Below are 12,256 nucleotides of genomic sequence, written 5' to 3'. Positions count from 1 at the left end.
GAATTTTGCAAGGCAAAAAGAAGGAAACTGTAGATTACTCGACCAAAATGCTTGGCCTAGTAGTTCGAAGAAAGAACAGGTCACACCTGTCAACAAGGACGATAGTGGAAGTGATCCACAAAACTACCGTCCAGTTTCCTTGACATCCGTCTGTTGCAGCATTTTAATCCATGTTGTGAATACAACATAAAGAGGTATCTCGAGCAGAATGAGCTTCTAAGCTCGAACCATCAAGGGTTCCGAAAACATCGTTCACCCGAAAACGAACTTATGCTTTCCCATACGCCGTCATGAAAGTCATGGAAATGGCAGTCAGGTAGATGCAGTATTTCTCGATTTCCGAAAACCATTTGACTCTATACCACCGACTTTTGTCATTGGAAGTACAATCATATGGGGTGTCAGATGAAATTTGTGACTGCATTGACAATTTCTAGGTGTGGAGGCTATTTCAGGTTATCTTGGGTGGACAGTTATCTGAAAATGCAGAAGTAACTTCAGATGTGCCCTATGGGAGGCGTTTTGGGCCCCTTGCTCCTCACATTCTATATTAACGACCTTGATTAGGTTATTAATACTAACCAAAACCTTTTCGCTGATGATGCAGTTATCTACAGTGACGTACTAACTGAAAACAGATGCACAAATATTGTGTCAGATAATGAGAAGACTTCCAGATAGTGGAAAGACTGACAGCTTGCTTTAAATGTAAATTTGGGCACTTCTTAATGACGCAAAAAGTTGTTTTCTGTGACTACAGCGTTAATGAGTCACAACTGGAATCAGTCAACTACTACAAGCGCCTGGGAGTAACAGTCTAAAGGCATATGGAACGATCACATACGCTCAATCGTCGGTAAAGGAGATGGCAGACGCGGTTTGGCTAAAGCGCATTTCACCGGAAAAGAATCTGTCGCAGCATTCCCGAGAAAAACTACCGGTACTGTAGGACTGAAGCCTCCTGTATGCCGTACTGAACTGTCACGTTGCGACTTAAAACGTGCGTCACTTATGTCCGCTGGTGGCCCGATTACGCAAGGCGCCCCGCGCTTTGGTTCGGTAAGGACACGGCCATTATCCGCACAGACGGCCGACATAGTCCAAGTTCTCAGTGAGTCGTTACTGCAGGATTAATTCACTTTCCACGTTACGCAACTACAGCAGGCGCAGCTGCCGCAATCAGTATCCATGCGTGATGCTAAACGGGAACAAGACTGCACGGCGCTTTACAGCAATTGCGTAACGCCTCTCCGTGACTGATTGGAAGTATCGTTACGCATCGTCGTTTTACTACAGTATCAGGTCGGCCAGTCGTTTGCGAACAGTGACAAGTGCTCCTTATCTCCGTATAAAGAACCTCATAACACTACGGGAAAGGTGTGTCTGAAAAAAAAAAAAAAACCTCCTGCAAATGTGCTGTTTCAGTGACCGCCAACAGGCGGCCCTGGAAACTGGTCCATGTAGTGATACAAGTATCATTGTCAAACAGTCTGTACACATAGGTACATAACAAGTTCAGTGCTTGATTTGTGACGGTACGCGCCGGTACACCGCACCGGTACCTCTGTAGAAAACAAGGTATTAAAATAAAGTTTTAAAATGTCTAAATTTTAAAGAAAATACCCACCGGACAGTCACGGAACCCCTTTTTTGCACGTCAAGCGCTGCCCATGAGTACAGATTGTTTGACGATGATCCTTGTATCAGAAAACTTTCAATGATCTGATGACGACAGTAAGCCCAAATCGGTCGTTGTGAGTGAATGCGATGAAAACCGACATGTACAAAGGAAGAGTCAAACATGACAGCAGACTCGTTGACAGATTTCATGTCTAAGCTGATAGATACTTCGCATGGTCAGCGCAGCATCATTGTTTCTATATACACATACCAAAAAAAGTTTTGCATCACTCTGGTTCCCAGAGCTCATGAATATAGACGTTGACTGTGGATACTGTATCACAGACACAGTCGTTTTGACTGTCAGAGATGTCACTAAACCCGCCCAAAGATGTAAACAATCATGCATGAGCAGCGCCTATTAGACGAAGGGAGTCCGACAGCCGATCAGTTCCAGTCGTTCCACCAGGAAGGAGGTACATGACTCGTGTTGTCTGTACTTCAACCTCGCCTAGATGGTCAATAACGCGGTTCGATCGCGTCCGCATTGTTACTTTGTGCCAGGAAGGGCTCTCAACAAGGGAAGTGTCCAGGCTTCTCGGGGTGAACCAAACCGATGTTGTTCGGACATGGAGGAGATACAGAGAGACAGGAACTGTCGATGACTTGCCTCGCTCAGGCCACCTAAGGGCTACTACTATTGCAATGGATGACCGCCACCTACCGGATTATGCTCGGAGGAACCCTCACAGCAACGCCACCATGTTCAATAATGTTTTTCGTCCAGCCACAGGACATCGTGTTACGACTCAAACTGTGCGCAATAGGCTGCATGATGCTCAACTTCTCTCCCGACGTCCATTGCGAGGTCCATCTTTGCAACCACGCCACCATACAGCGCGGTACAGATGGCCCCAACAACATGCCGAATGGGCCGCTCAGGATTGGCATCACGTTCTCTTCGCTGGTGAGTGTCGCCTATGCCTTCAACCAGACAAGTCCCGGTCAGGCTGAATGCCTTAGACACACTGTCCAGCGAGTGCAGCAAGGTGGAGGAGCACTGCTGTTATGGAGTAGCACTATGTGGGGTCGATGTACCCCTCTGGTGGTCATGGAAGGCGCCGTAACGGCTGTACGATACATGAATGCCGCCCTACAGCCTATAGTGCAACCATATCGGCAGCACATTGGCGAGGCATTCGTCTTCATGGACGACAATTCGCGCCGCCATCGTGCACATCTTGTGAATGACTTCCTTCAGGATAACGACATCGCTCGACTAGAGTGGCTAGCATGTTCTCCAGACATGAACCCTATCCAACATGCCTGGGATAGTTTGAAAAGGGCTGTTTATGGACGACGTGACCCACCAACCACTCTGAGGGATCTACGCCGAATCGCCGTTGAGGAGTGGGACAATCTGGACCAACAGTGCCTTGATGAACTTGTGGATAGTATGCCGCGACGAATACAGGCATGTATCAATGCAAGGGAACGTGCTACTGTGTATTAGAGGTACCGGTGTGTGCAGCAGTCTGGACCACCACTTCTGAAGGTCTCGCTGTATGGTGGCACAAAATGCAGTGTATGGTTTTCATGAGTAATAAAAAGAGTGGAAATGATGTTTATGTTGATCTCTGTTGCAATCTTCTGTACAGGTTCCGGAACGCTCGGAACCTAGGCGATGCAAAACTTTTTTTGATGTGTGTATTTTGTGCAGGTGATACCCAACAAAAAGACAATGGCGCAAAAAGAAAACCATCCTGCGTCACCACATCCGCCGACGACAGTAAAATGCATTAATGTAGCAAAATAATCTTCGCACACTGTCTTTGTTTAGCACGCGGAGTTCATTCCACACAAGGGGTTGGAACCTGAATATTGGCAGTTTACGAAAATTATTTAACCGTATTAATGTACTTTACTTTTGACTGCATTAAAGAATTTTATTGTTCTTTGATTGTAAAGGTTCATCTTGATAACATAAATTGTAAAATTCACGATTACCGGTTACACATCATAAAAATATTCTGATGTAGGTATCATGCTGAAAAAGAACGCCTGGATATGCTGCTGGGGAATACTCTGCCACGCGGTTTGTGTGCGCGTCCACAGCAACTGTGACTGCAAGGAGACCTGAACGAACAAGTTGCCGACCGGCCATATCCAAAACATGTTCGGTGGGCGAACAGGCAGGTCAGGGAAGCAGTGGTACCCGTCGTTTTTCGAAGAAGGCTTGCACATTACTCGACACATACGGCCTAACTTTGTCCTGCTGAAATACGGCATGAACAACGGCCTACATGAGGGGCAGTGCCTTTGATTGTAAAACATGATGTACCGGTAGCTGCTCAGATTGCCCTCAAGATTAGGAGGGGAGATAGCATGTTATAGGCAATGGCCCCCCAAACCGTAACAATAGACGTCTGTCCACTGTGCCTCTGAACAATACAGTCTGCCCGATTGCGTTCATCACGGCGGCGTCGAATGCGTATGGCCATCACTGAACGACAAGCTGAAGAAGGACTCTTTCGAAAACACTACATTTTTGCCACTCAGCACGCTAGTGTCGGCGTTCACGTGACCATTGCAGTCTGCGGTGTTGGTGGGTTCTGGCCAATGGAAGCCGAAGCAATGGCATGCGTGCCACCAGTCCAGCCCGCAGAGGACGGCGTCGAATCTTCGACGCAGACATGTCCATACCACTTGAAGTACTTTAACGTCGCACCAACTGCCAAGCGGACAAGAAGTCGGTCATCTCGCGCTTTGGTCTCATTGTGTCGTCCAGTTCCCTATCAGCGCTGTGTACGGTCCTCTTTTCTCCAAAGGTTCCACATACGTCTCACTGTTGAAGCAGCGTGCTCTGTAAGAGCCTGAGTGTCACGGAACGACAGACCCGCCTCCCGGAGACCAACCATTCTGCACCAATCGAACGCTCTCATGCCAATATTCCACATTGTGATTGAATTTTCTCGTGAAGACATCAGAAGGACCGATCTGTTTCATTTGGTAAAAACTTTCTAAAGCCAAGAGTGCATAAATATTTCTTTATTTACAAAAAACCGGTTTTCACTGGCTTTTCTGTCATCTTCAGGCCTTCAAACTTTTTTTCTTTTTTTAAATGTGTACATTATACAGAGTCTAACAAAAATGTACGGCACAAATTGCAGGACACATTCCTCACATGCAGACGAAGAAATTATGTTATATGAACTAGGTCTGGAAATGCTTTGGTTCCATGTAACAACTCATTTTCTCCATATGACTGTCTGGCGAGTGTTGCAAGAGGACGAGCTGTATCCATACCAATTACAGTGTGTGCAGGCACTATCAGCAGTTGATTTTGCCGCATGGGCAATCTTCTGCGAATGGTTTATTCGACAAAGTGGCAACCCTAATTTTAGTGCAACGGTGCTGCTCACAGATGATGCGTCGATCAACGAGATCAGATTGTAAATTTTCACAACTAGTATGCATGAGCAGACGTCAATCATCACCCAACTGTTGAAGCAAGTTATGAACAAAGACTTCCTGCCAGTTTTTGGGCCGGCATTGTTGGTGACTGTTTGGTAGGGACCCATATTTATATAACATAATTTCTTCCTCAACGTGTGAGGATTATGTCCTGCAATTTGTGCTGTACATTTTTGTTAGACCCTCCATAATGAAAATTTTTGAAGACCTAAGGACAATAAAATCTGTCAAAACCGCTTGTTTGTAAATTAAGAAATATACATGCGATCTTGGCTTTAGAAATTTTTTACCATATTCTCCACCCTGTGATGTAGGCGGGGCATACCGGCACTTAGTTATACGTTTCCACTTCGTATGACAGCTCCGCACTGACAAAGCGTTGCATGATATTGACTTGTCGGGTCACACAAAAGAGGGCACTGTTGGGCCGATTTGTGCGCCACCTCTCTGCCATTTAAATCACTTATTATGATTCTGTTGTTATACACGTCCTCTCATCGTGGAGTGTTGCATAACATTGCTTCCGAGTGTTTCACTCTTTACAAATTTTAGTGTAATTATCCTTAAATTAGTGTGAATTCAGCATATTACTACAGAACTCTATTCACGGAGAGAAAATTATTTATCGAATGATTGTGTGATGGGCGATATCAGATTAGCATCTCACTTAAACGTGTGTGTTTAGAAAGTCACATTATGCGCAGAAAATTTAATTTAACAACGTAATATCAAAACAAATTCGTGTATTATCATCCTCTCTTTACTAGATGTAATTACGTACTTTGGATAATCTGAAATACATCTATTTTCAATGAACTATATAGTTCTTGTACTAATTAGTAATTTTAATAATTAATTAATTAAATCCACTCTAGCTGCTAATTTATACTTTATTTAAACCCTGACCGGCTAGCTACATCGGACAAACGGGAAGAAATTTCTAAAAGCGATACGAGGAACACACGGAATTAAAGAGAAAAAAAATAGGAACTAAATCCATCTTCGCCGCTGACTTCATAGCAGACAGTCACATGGTGCACAATATCGAAAAATCCTTGTGATTCTTTATATAATGAGGAAGGGATACTTCATGGGCATACAAGAAGTAAAAGAAATTTACGCCCACCTGAAAAAGTCCAGGGAAAAGACGCACCGACGAGCAGTGCATACTAAGACAGATCAGTTTCCTGCGCATATACCGACCAGATACACAACCTCTTTTAAAAGAGATCCCCAATTTCGTAGCTGAATCTAGAGGTTAGTAAACTAGTTCCGCCGTGCGGGATTAGCCGAGCGGTCTTGGGCGCTGCAGTCATGGACTGTGCGGCTTGTCCCGGCGGAGGTTCGAGTCCTCCCTCGGGCATAGGTGTGTGTGTTTGTCCTTAGGATACTTTAAGCTAAGTAGTGTGTAAGCTTAGGGACTGATGACCTTAGCAGTTAAGTCCCATAAGATTTAACACACATTTGAACATTTTTGAAACTAGTTCCTGTAAGCAATTCACGTTGCGTCCAAGACCTACTAGCAACCTCTACATTCCCTGTTTTTTAACTTTTGCCCAATCACGCCAGAGGACGTATCTATACACTCGACCTGCATGCACCGTCCACTGAGGGTATTTTTTTCTACGACATCAGTAGGCATATCACTTTTAAATTTGCCCGATGATTACTTTCTTAACCCATTAGACGTTGCTTCACGACAGCATTATTTAAGACATACGAAGTGTTCCAGTTCCGTTGGGACTGCTTGCGTGAAGTTGCAAATTACAGTGCTATCTCGGGGCGAGCTGCGACGGTAGGGTTCTTGAGGTTTCAAGAACAGTCGTGCAAAAGGTCAACGCTCTAGTATCGCTGCAGCAAGCGTTCCGGCTGCGAACGTAACGGTACGCGTCTGAACTCGTCGGAAAACGGCGATGGAGCAGCGAGTTAACATCAAGTTTTGCGTTTCGTTTTGTGTTTTTGGGCGAGTATTCGTCGAATTCAACCCGCATACCGAGAGGCAGGTTCGTAGTCGCTCTTTCATAACAACGCCGTAGCTCATAAAGCGAAGACCGCGCGTGCATTTTTGGCCAGCAAACAGATCACAGTCCTGGGTCACCCACCATTTTGGCCGCATTTGGTCCCAGTCGACTTCAGGTTATTTCCCAAATTGAAATTAGCAATGAGTTACAATTAACGACGTCCAAGAATTGCACTGCAATTCTAAATTCAGTTCCAAAAAAAGGACTACAGTAACTGTTTCAAAACTTTTAGAACGATTTCGGCTGTGTACTGGTTCAGGGGGAGACTACTCTGAATACTGCAGTTATCTTGTGAACATAATCCATAACTTAATTTTCGTTGTCACGCGCTGTGTATTTTTTTTTTTTTTTTCAGTTCTATTACTGTACATCTACAGGATGATTTTGCTCAGAGGGGAAAGACAGTGGGTGTCAACCTGGCAGACGTTACGGTGCACTGTGGTGGTGGTGTTCTTCGTTACAACACGGACAGGAGACATTAGGATGACTTCACACAGAGAACAATCATCGGTAAACTGCAAAAAGGACGCAATATGACTAGATTCACCCGGGAATTTTGTACCGCTCAGGATTGTTTCAAGTGCACTACTGCCCGAAGGAGATGAAATGGTTGACCGCGGTCAACTACATTAGAAAAATGCCCGAATTGCTGTGCAACAGGCAAGAAATGACCACGTCATACGGAGGATGCATTCGCAACAACATTTAAGAGGATTGCAACGCACACAATCTCAGGCTCCACAGTGACACGGCGACAGCGTGGAGGTGGTTCAAAAATATGTATGAAATCGTATGGGACTTAACTGCTAAGGTCATCAGTCCCTAAGATTACACACTACTTAACCTAAATTATCCTAAGGACAAACACACACACACCCATGCCCGAGGGAGGACTCGAACCTCCGCCGGGACCAGCCGCACAGTCCATGACTGCAGCGCCCACAGACCGCTCGGCTAATCCCGCGCGGCGTGGAGCTGGTCTCTTTGCATTGTGACCAATGTGTTGTGCTCCGTTGACACCCGCACATCGGCGTCACCGTTTACGATGGTCCACGTACATAAAGATTGGACTAACGAAGAGTGGTATCGCGTGTTCTTCTCGGATGAGAGCAAATTTTGCTTGACTAGTGATCCTGGACGTACCCTCGTAAGGCGACAAATAGGAACACTTAATTCACCCAAGAAACATTGTCTAACATTATCGTTTTGGTGGTGCATGTGTTGTGATGTGGGGAGGCTAAATGTTGCATGGGCGCATTGACCTCCAAATGTTTGGACACTGTCCACTTACTGATCAACGTTATTGTGACTCCGTACTCCTGCATGTGAGTCTTTTGAGGGGTACACTTGGCACTGATTTTATTTTTATTAACGATAATGCCTCACCGTACGTAGTGCAGCCCTTGGAACGAGAACATACTTGGCGATCGAATGGACTCGTTTGCCCGTTCTCCCCGACTTAATTCCGATCGAGATGCCTTGGGGGGACATATTGCAGCATGTACACATGCACCAATGATCATACATTAGCTGTCAACCTCGATGTCGGAGGAATGGAACGCTTTGCCACAAGAACTCCGTACCAACCTCTTAGACAGCATGGGAGCACGTTGTAAAGCATGCATTGCCGTCCGTGGCGATCAAACACAGTATTAAGAACCATGTCCCGCCTTATGTAAAGTCCTTGGGACTATCGTAAATCGCAGTGTCCTCAGTATAATTTCTATCTTTGAATAAAAGTGGCAGTTTCGTTTGTTTCATTGCCTATTTCTTTCAGTCATCTTGTGTACTACGATACTCTTATACTGTATAGTTCTTTCTATGTATGGCCCATGTTTCCTCGACCTACGTTACTTGGCAGTGACAAATCATGCGATAGTTAATTTCGTCGGTAATTTTTGCATACCAACGTACTTTTAATTAGAGCTTAACACTATACTTGTCTTACATATGTAAATAAGTAAGGAAGGCAGATTGGGTTTAACGTCTCGTTGACATCGAGGTCGTTAGAGACGGAGCACAAGGTAGGATTGTGTCAAGGATGGGGAAGGAAATCCAGCCATGACCTTTCAAAGGAACCATCCCGGCATTTATCTGGAGCGATTTAGGGTAATCACGGCGAACCTAAATCTGGCAGGCTGGACGCGCTTTTGAACCGCCGTCCTCACGAATGCAAGTCTAGTGTGCTAACCGCTGCGCCACCTCGTTCGGTATAAATCTCAGGTTATCGCAGAAAGAAGTTTACAGCTGCCCTTACAGAGATCATGCCCGTATCCGTAGCCTGATTATTTGCTGTGGAAGAACGGAAGTCCGAAAGAACCGACACCATGCATTCATGTAATTGATACACTTACGACACATCTACCAGGCGGAAACGATGAGGACACACACCGATAAGGCGGTGAACACCGCTCTGGATCTGCTAACCAAAGGGCTACCCTACTACTCTTTTGTTTTTTACACAGATAGCTTTACTTTCATGAAGATTTGCTGAAGTTAGATTTGAAATAAAATTCTCGTTATTTGATAGCAGAATCAGCTGATGCATGTACTATTAATACAAATAAATTTGTTATTGAAGTATGTTTCTCCCTCCGAAAAGGCCTTGAAAGCCCAATGGTACCGACCGGCCGCCGTGTCATCCTCATCCCACAGGCGTCACTGGATGCGGAGATGGAGGGCATATGGTCAGCACACCGGTCTCCCGGCCGTATGACAGACCCGAGTCGCTACTTCTCAATCAAGTAGCTCGTCAGTTTACCTCACAAGGGCTGAGTGCGCCCCGCTTGCCAACAGTGTTCCTCGGCAGACCGGATGGTCACCCATCCAAATGCTAACCCAGTCCGACGGTGCTTAAATTCAGTAATCTGACGGGAACCGCTGTTACCAGAAGTAGAAGTGTTAGCCACCAAGAAATCACTTAGTGTATTCTTAATTGTATTTCATTAGTATCTAAAGTTTATTGGTTGTTGAAAATACGTGTTCGTGAATAACGGACATTTTTCTGTACCAAAGAAAGTGATATTAAATCTCTATACAGATTACTCTTCTTTCCACTACTGATTCCACCAATTGAGCGTCTCACTTAGTGAGATTTCAATTCTGGAACTGTTGTCAGGTTTCGCCCCCTTACGTGAGCGTGTACTGCATAACTGAAGATTCTGACATGTCCCAAAATAGTTCTGACTCAAGATGTATAAATTTTGAATTACTGGTTTACTGACACATAGCTTACCAATTACCTATAGGCGCACAAATACATCCAAGAAGTACCTTAGGGGTTATGAAAAAGCTGACTACTTTTCACACTACTGAAAAAAATACTGAACGCTACATGCTTTTCTTCCGTCACGCATCATACTCCGTACCTCGACGTATGAATACAAAGAATTGTTAAATAAAATCAGTATTTGTTAGCACTCCGTGTTGCCGCTGAGCCGCCCGCATTGGCCGAGCGGTTCTAGGCGCTACAGTCTGGAACCGCGCGGCCGCTACGTCGCAGGTTCGAATCCTGCCTCGGGCATGGATGTGTGTGATGTCCTTAGGTTAGTTAGGTTTAAGTAGTTCTAAGTTCTAGGGGACTGATTACCTTAGAAGTTAAGTCCCATAGAGCTCAGAGCCATTTGAACCATTTTGTTGCCGTTGTATTTAATATTTGCGTTATTATATTCATATATTTTGCATATGTCTTAAGTTCGTTGGAGACTTGACCATTAAGGATTTTCATGTTAATTATTTTTCCATGGCCTCTTGGTAGAAAAACATAATTTCAAATGAAAAACACAGTATTATGTATGTTCTACAGAATTCTGCAGAACATCCACAATATTGTGTTTTTTCATTTATAATTAACGATTTTCCTACGAAGCGTTATATAATTTCCGCGCTGTATGAATTTCATAGTCACTTTGCCTCCGTAATTACCTACATACACAATACATTATGTTTACTGATCTCTTTGCACTGCAATTTAGTCTCATAGGTGCGTCTACTAACTTTCAGTTGCGGTATTAAAGTTTTTTCATAAGCGCAACAACGTTAATACTTCAGCACCAGCGGCACTTCAAGTTCTCTATTTGCCTCCACAGGGTCTGTATAGTAGCTCACATTCCAGACGCATTCCGCGATTTTACTGTCCTTTCAGTTACTATTATCTCTGGCATTTTCGTTATAAACATTAAAAAATAATTAAATCATAGATGGCGTTCATATTAGAGTATAATAATCACCAAAGCATATCTAAAAAGAAAACAATCCACAAGCTGTATCTTTTACATAATTTATGCTGTACGGTTACAAATTCTTCCTTGTGTTTAAGTCGCTCAGTTAATTCTTCTGAATCGACCTAAATGTTCTATTCTACACACAGTCAGCCAGGAGGCAGTGTACGTTTTGATAGTGTGGCTGGCGGGGGAAGGAGGAGGGGAAGGGAGATTGTATAACAAATCGGTATCTTTTTCACTTCTTCCTATTCCACTCGTGGATGGCTCTGGGAAGGACGACTGTTAGCAGGGCTCGGTATAGAATTAATGTAACAACATGGACGTACTCGAAGAGTATGTGGGAGGATAAAACGGGTTTTTTAAGTCTCCTTCGAACTTCTTTACGCGTTGAACAACGCGACTGGCGTTAGGATTGCATTCCTGCCACACTCTTGAGCCCTGAACACAGAACCGTTATTACTTTAGTCTTCTCTTACTCTAACGTTAGTCGAATTTGATAAGAGGCTCGGAAGGGCTTAAGACGGAATAATCTGTCAGTCTAAATTTTAGTTATCTGCTTCTTTCATGCATTTGTTAAATATTCTTAGGATTCCTACAGTGAAATTCAGATTGGAATCTCTCTTCCTACTAACTAGACTTTTGAGGTCGTTCCAACATCAAAATCACCATACATTACTACTCTTACATACTAGACACTTGCCGGCCGAAGTGGCCGTGCGGTTAAAGGCGCTGCAGTCTGGAACCGCAAGACCGCTACGGTCGCAGGTTCGAATCCTGCCTCGGGCATGGATGTTTGTGATGTCCTTAGGTTAGTTAGGTTTAACTAGTTCTAAGTTCTAGGGGACTAATGACCTCAGCAGTTGAGTCCCATAGTGCTCAGAGCCATTTTTGAACTAGACACTTGTGACAGAGAATTTA

The 12,256-nt window shown here is 44.3% G+C and overlaps 1 protein-coding gene across 1 annotated transcript in view; it reads left to right on the top strand.

Moving 5' to 3' along the window:
- Positions 1-12,256, top strand: part of LOC126474670 (F-box/LRR-repeat protein 16) — a 788,581-nt gene that overhangs the window by 679,302 nt on the left and 97,023 nt on the right. The gene's annotated exons all lie outside the window — the stretch shown is intronic.

The sequence above is a fragment of the Schistocerca serialis genome, chromosome 4 (assembly GCF_023864345.2).
Source record: "Schistocerca serialis cubense isolate TAMUIC-IGC-003099 chromosome 4, iqSchSeri2.2, whole genome shotgun sequence".
Taxonomy (NCBI): domain Eukaryota; kingdom Metazoa; phylum Arthropoda; class Insecta; order Orthoptera; family Acrididae; genus Schistocerca; species Schistocerca serialis.
This window is presented reverse-complemented; position numbering and strand designations above follow the sequence as displayed.